Source organism: Puntigrus tetrazona, chromosome 2 (genome assembly GCF_018831695.1).
Source record: "Puntigrus tetrazona isolate hp1 chromosome 2, ASM1883169v1, whole genome shotgun sequence".
Lineage (NCBI taxonomy): Eukaryota > Metazoa > Chordata > Actinopteri > Cypriniformes > Cyprinidae > Puntigrus > Puntigrus tetrazona.
The window spans coordinates 10,890,340-10,896,566 of NC_056700.1; the positions used below are offsets into that span (position 1 = coordinate 10,890,340).

Sequence of the window (6,227 nt, forward strand, 5' to 3'; positions counted from 1 at the left end):
GTTTTGAAAAAGCAGCGCATATATTTTACTGTAAATTAATGCGTTATATATAAGTAATTATGTAGCTCACATTTCTTGTGATGCATTACCCCCAACACTGTTTGTAACACCATAAACCTTTGTAACACCTTCATTGTCACTTTTGATCGATTTAATGCATCCTTGCTGTAAAAACGAACAAATATATTTTCTGTCAAAACAAAACAATAAAACAAACTATAACAATGATCTTACTGACCCCAAAGTTTTAAACAGTAGCATACATTCTATGCTTTCAAAACTTTAGCCAACATTATGAAGGTTTCAGAAAACTCTCAAAGTGCTGTTATATTCTGGATGGCCTCCATGTAAAGGAACATGGGAAAACTAGGAGTTTGTGTTCTGCAAGCAGAGGGAAAAATCAGGGCATGGAAATACTGAGCCAAATTCATCAGCCAGGACTCCACAGCTCAGTGATCATCAATACACTGACAAAGAGAGTCTGTTCTGATCCATAGGCTGACAGTGCGCACTTGAGTATGATTGTTACAGATTGTTTTGGGTTTAATTTACAACAGGGTTATTGGGAGAAGACCAGACCAGAAAGACAAAAAGACATATTTCCTCTAAAAATGTCTGTCCTGCTAATATTGCATTTAATCTGTCAAACCAGAAGATGTTTTTTAAAAAATCTCATTCGAAACTTGTTCTTTGCTGTTAATGCCCTTTACCCTTTAAATCCACTGAATATACGCTGCTTCATTTACCATCCTGCTCATACTCATAAGCACTTTACTTCCTGCTGAGTGTGGGTGCTGAAAGGTATAACTCTAGTACCCTAAAAATAAGAGATTTTATAGTGTTAAAGTCAAAAATAAGGAAGACAGAGAGTCAACTTGCAAGAGATTCTCACGTAATCAAAAGGAGCTCAGACTGTTAGCCTGTTATTTTGGATTCAGGAGATCTTTGAGGCCTAAAGGTCAAACAGAAGAGATGATTTTCCCATCTAACCAACCACACTACTCCCTTTTCTGTACCCCAGCAACATCCATAATTGGTTTATTGTCAAAAACCATCAGTTGTGCAATACTCTGTATTTCTTGTCTATTGAAAAGTCTCAATTAGCAGCCATGGCCTCCACTCAAGGGCATTATGCCTAATAGAGCAATTAGACAGTACTGTCCTCTAAATGCCAGAGCCTGAATTAAGAGCTAAGCACAAAAGGCTAGACACCTTATTTCCATTATATTTCTTTTACTAAAAAAGCCAGTATTATACAGAAAAAAAACTGCAATTACTGCATTATTCAACCTTTCTGAGCACTTACAGTATTCTGGTACTTAAGCATTGTGACTTTAAATAATAAAACAATACAAAACAGTTTTGAGAAATAATAACCAGTGATTCTAAAATCACATTTTGTAAGCGTTCTGGAAACGGAATGAAATGTTAACCCTTTCAACTGTCTAACCGACCGCATGTGTCAGGACTTGTGATGTGATTTTACAAACATTGATCATCCAGCTCTCCCTAGTGGTGAGTTGCAGAAACTATACCACAGTGAACGATCTACCACTTACTCGCTTAACAAGTCTCACAGAAACAAAAAAAGTGTAATCCCCACTAGCACGTGTTCAGCAAAACATGCGAACAAAGCGATTAGCCAACAGGCTAACAATTTTATTGCTTATTTTAAATCAAAACGTATTTCTTTCTAAAGTGTCAAATACTCATATTATGAGTTTAAACACAGCACTGGGTCTAGTATGTGTGTGTGGTGGTCGACTGATTGGTCGTGGTTCGTGTGAGGGCTTTAGTACTGAGGATTAGCATCAGCACTGGTGAGAAAACAGGAGCTGACAGTAGCCGGGCTTCAGTAATCAATTAGCAAAATGAAGGAGGCTTCGTGGGTGAACAAAAACAGTGCTTAGCCACATTAAATCAAAATCACACTCCAAAGGCTTTTCAGTAAAGTCCGCACTTGTCAGCTTTTTTTTCCTTTTTTTTTGTGACTCCAAGGGTTTCTACTCGAGGCAGTAGCATACTTGATGTCAGACAATATTTTGTAGCCTGTAGTCTGATTAGTTGTTTACATCTTCATCTCCAACCATTTCAAAGCGGAAACCCCACCGTTACAACTCAGCAAAGCAAACAGTGTGCGTGGGCTGCTTGTGAGGTACAGAATACAAAAAGAAGGCTGTAGCTTTGCAAGACATCTTTGTATTTCTACCTAAATGGTCACACTTAAAAATCAGTTGCATTTTGCTAGATTTTCAACTAACTAAATTAAGTCAGTTCTCTTCAAATTGACATAGAGGGTGTAGATCATGACATTTTGTCTTTGTAATTTAAATTAGACTAATCTATGTCTTTATTTAATTGTCTTTAAATAGATATGACCAGTCTTAAAAGGAAAAAAAGTAAATTACTAAGTGACATTTTATGCGACCGGACACTGTCTAAAGTGTACTTTTAAAGAAAATAAAATACAATAAAGTTTACAAAAGGTGTTAAATAATAAAAAGTGCCATGTATACATTTATATGAGCACCTTTTGGGGCCATCCACTGTATGTGGTAAATATACATAAAAAAGGAAAATTCAAGCATGAACTGTGGTGGAAACAAGTAGCTAATTCATCCACCCACCTATTATAGTTACATTACATTCTTCCAAACAGCCAGCGTGAGCACTGCCCCTTGCTTTGTGTGAACTACTTCACTTAAATCATGTGCCATGAGACGAACCCGTTATCAGGTTCACAGGTAACTAGACCCCAGCAACACGGTCACCTCCACACCAAAGCGACATCTTGCCAAATATTTTGGTGGCCTAGTTATCTTTGGCTTGCAGCCATATGTATTTGTGGATGTTTTCTTTGGTACCATGACATAAGGCAGTGTGTGACATCACAGAAAGTACATATTTTGAGCCAATCAGATTGAGCAGTTGGGTGAGAGGGCGGAGCTGTGTCTAAAGCAGACAGTGGCCTAGTGTTCGCTCTGACTCAGGTCATTATAAACTCCTCGCACACCTATAAGAGCGGAGAGAAGCTCACGCTCAATGCTTCTTCTGTGCAATACATGTTTCCTTTATGGCATCAGCCCCCACCCGCTTTTTTTTTCTTGTTATAGATATGCAAGTATGCGCAGTTTTCTGCAGTTTGCTGAGAGCAGGAAATGTTCAGTTTTATCCATGTTTACAGCGACCGATTTATATGTATTACACGTAACTGCTTCATTTTCCCTATGAAACCATGAAATAAATAAAATTAATGAAGTGTTGTGGAACTAACTGGTGGTGTAACATCAAAGCATCACGGCTTTTACACAATTATGAACAGGAGTTTAGCATGACTGTGGCAACAGCAGGACATGCTATACATTATAACTCCTTCTCATAAGCACTGGCGAAGTCTGCAGGTAATGTTTAGGGAGTTTGCCATGCTCATTGTAATGCAGAGTCCCTGAGGGTCTGTGATAGGCTGGCCTCCTAAGGTAGAGAATGATAGGAATGTCCAGGCCCCCGCGTTCTGTCCAGCTTCAATCATTCATTCACCCACCTGGAGGTCACATTTGACTGACAAAGCAAAAGGAGGCTCCCCAAAATAATTACAAAACTGCACGGACGACAGCAAGGCAACAATTCTTCACAGAAAGAGTACAAGTGGTTCTCGATGCTGTAAATAAACCTAAATGAACATAAGGTTTTGATATTGAATACAGGGTTTGTGATGGGATCAATTAAGACTGGTGTTAATACCAGGTTTAAACAGGTTTTAGAAATAAATGCACACATCACTCATGTTAGATGTCATCTACAGTAACTATATATATCAGTCAAAGCACCTGCAGAACGCCAGGTTAATATTACAGTTTGTTTAAACGTGCCTGATTTTGAATATTTGTGGTTTACTGTGAGAGTAAAGAAACCTCCAATGAGATTTGACAACCAACCTAATGGACATCATTAGAGGAGCAGAGTTTTGACTACATTAACTAAGAGAAACATACTTGTGGGTGCTGTGGTGTGGTGGTTAAAGCTCATTGAAGGTGTTTTTTAAGAAGCTAGCAATTGTGCCCTTTAAACAAAGCTTTTAGATAATATATGTGCATGTTCTGTGCATATTTATTATGTAAATACACACACGTAGAGTATATATTTTGAAAATATTTACATAAAATGCATATTATAAATAAATACATATATTTAATATATAAAAATAACATATTTTTTTCTAAAATATATACATGCATGTGTGTGTGTATTTATATATGCAAAATAAATATACACAGTACATATACATCTATTATGTAAACGGAAAATGATTTTGATGCAATTAATTGCTATTAATTGTTTGACAACACTTATAAATAAATAACAATTCTCCAATTGTTATTTATTAATAACAATAACAATAATAATATAAATGATATTATAATTATATTTATTTTTTTTTAGGATAAGGCAAAATCTCAACTGCTACTAAACAACAATTATTTTAATAGACAGACAAACAAATAATCATTAAAGATAATATATAATAATATTGCAAATTATAGGTAATAATTATTAATACAACAAATAAACAAACAAAACGGAAACAAATATTTGTAGCAATTCTGATTCAACACACTTTATTATTAGACCCTAAAGCACTAAAGAATACACCACCACCTACTTATCTAATTCAATAATTTATTTATATTTATTTTACTCCCTATATGAACACATTTGCAAACACATCTTTATTTTCAGGGTGATTACAGTGTGTTCTTTAGGACTGCCTGTCCGTAGAAATTAGGTAATCAAGCACACTGTTGACAAGCCCTAGTTACTGGTTAGGTGACACAGAAAGAAAACACAACAGTGGACAACGGGTGTCCTTTCAGACCATTCTCAAACTCGGTGTGACCCTTACCCAGGCTTTTCTGGGAAAGATGAGTTTGTTGTGTTGGGGGGGGGCTGGAGGGCTGATGTGTATTTTCCATGCTATGAATTTTCCAATGCGTGTAATATATCACTGTAAGGGCTAAATGAATGTATTGTACATGAGACAAATAGCGGAGCGGAACTTCCTGTGCAACAATGATGTCACTTTTAGGGTCAATGTGCTTTTCAGCATATTACAGTATCTGACTTGATGAATGAAACAAAGGACAGATGCAGCTAATTCATCTAAGGTGATCTGGTGTAATGCAGAAAACTAGGAATTTTTTTAGGAAACAAATGGATCCAAACAGAGCAAAGCTTTTTAAGACCACAACAATGATCACATATCAGTCAAAAATGGTGGATAAACAGCAATAATAAAAAAACTTTATATTTCATATTTTACTTGCCACTTAGCTTCCAACACGACAGCTTTGTTAAATGTGAGGGGTTTGAGGCAGGTGTTCTCACAGCAGGAAGGCTAGAAGGAATTAGACTAACGTAAGCATTTGATTAAGCGGAATTTCATTATTACTGAAAATTAACTTGGTTTTAGGGGCTTCCTTCTTCTCATTGCATGAACAATTTAAAAATAAAGTGACAACCACAGGAAACATGAATCAATAATTAGATCAACAAATACAAATAACAATCACTGAAGCAGAAATGAATCAAACTGCAGCAGCAGAAGCAGCTTTCACTTCAATGAATCTCTCTAAAAGATATACATCTCATGCTGACAAGGAATACAGTGATTAGTGGGAAAACGTCCGGAGAACCATTTTTGTGTCAATCACTGTGTCTGTAAATCACTCCTCAGAACTGCATTTCCAGTGCTGAAGCAAATCTTTAAACTAGATACATAACAAGTGCAAAACTATGTCAATTCATTAAAATGAGAGCCAAATTACTTACATATTTTTTCAACTGGCATACCCAACTTCACTGTGCAGTTTTTAGCATTTACTTTACTTTATATTTTATATTACAATAATTTCATTCAATTCTAAATTAATACATAAACCGCTGATGAATGACGCTAAATCATACGCAATCTAACTCTTTTTTACCCCATATGCTTACTCATTTCCAGGTCTTAAAAGTCTACATTAATGAGTTGATGAGTTAAACTATGTAAGATGAGCGTTCCATATTGGCTGGAACATTGCATGTGACGTGAGCAGTTTATTTGCACTTCAAAATAAAAGGATGTGGTCGTGAAAGATGTTCTCATGACTAAATAAATGCACTTCACAGAAAACTGATAGGAAGCTACCAGCTGTGATTGGGTGGGGAAAACCCAATATTTAATGCCG

At 36.1% G+C, this 6,227-nt stretch overlaps 1 protein-coding gene across 1 annotated transcript in view; it reads right to left on the reverse strand.

Moving 5' to 3' along the window:
• The window catches only part of tox (thymocyte selection-associated high mobility group box), an 839,643-nt gene that overhangs the window by 667,009 nt on the left and 166,407 nt on the right, over positions 1–6,227 (reverse strand). The window lies entirely within an intron of this gene.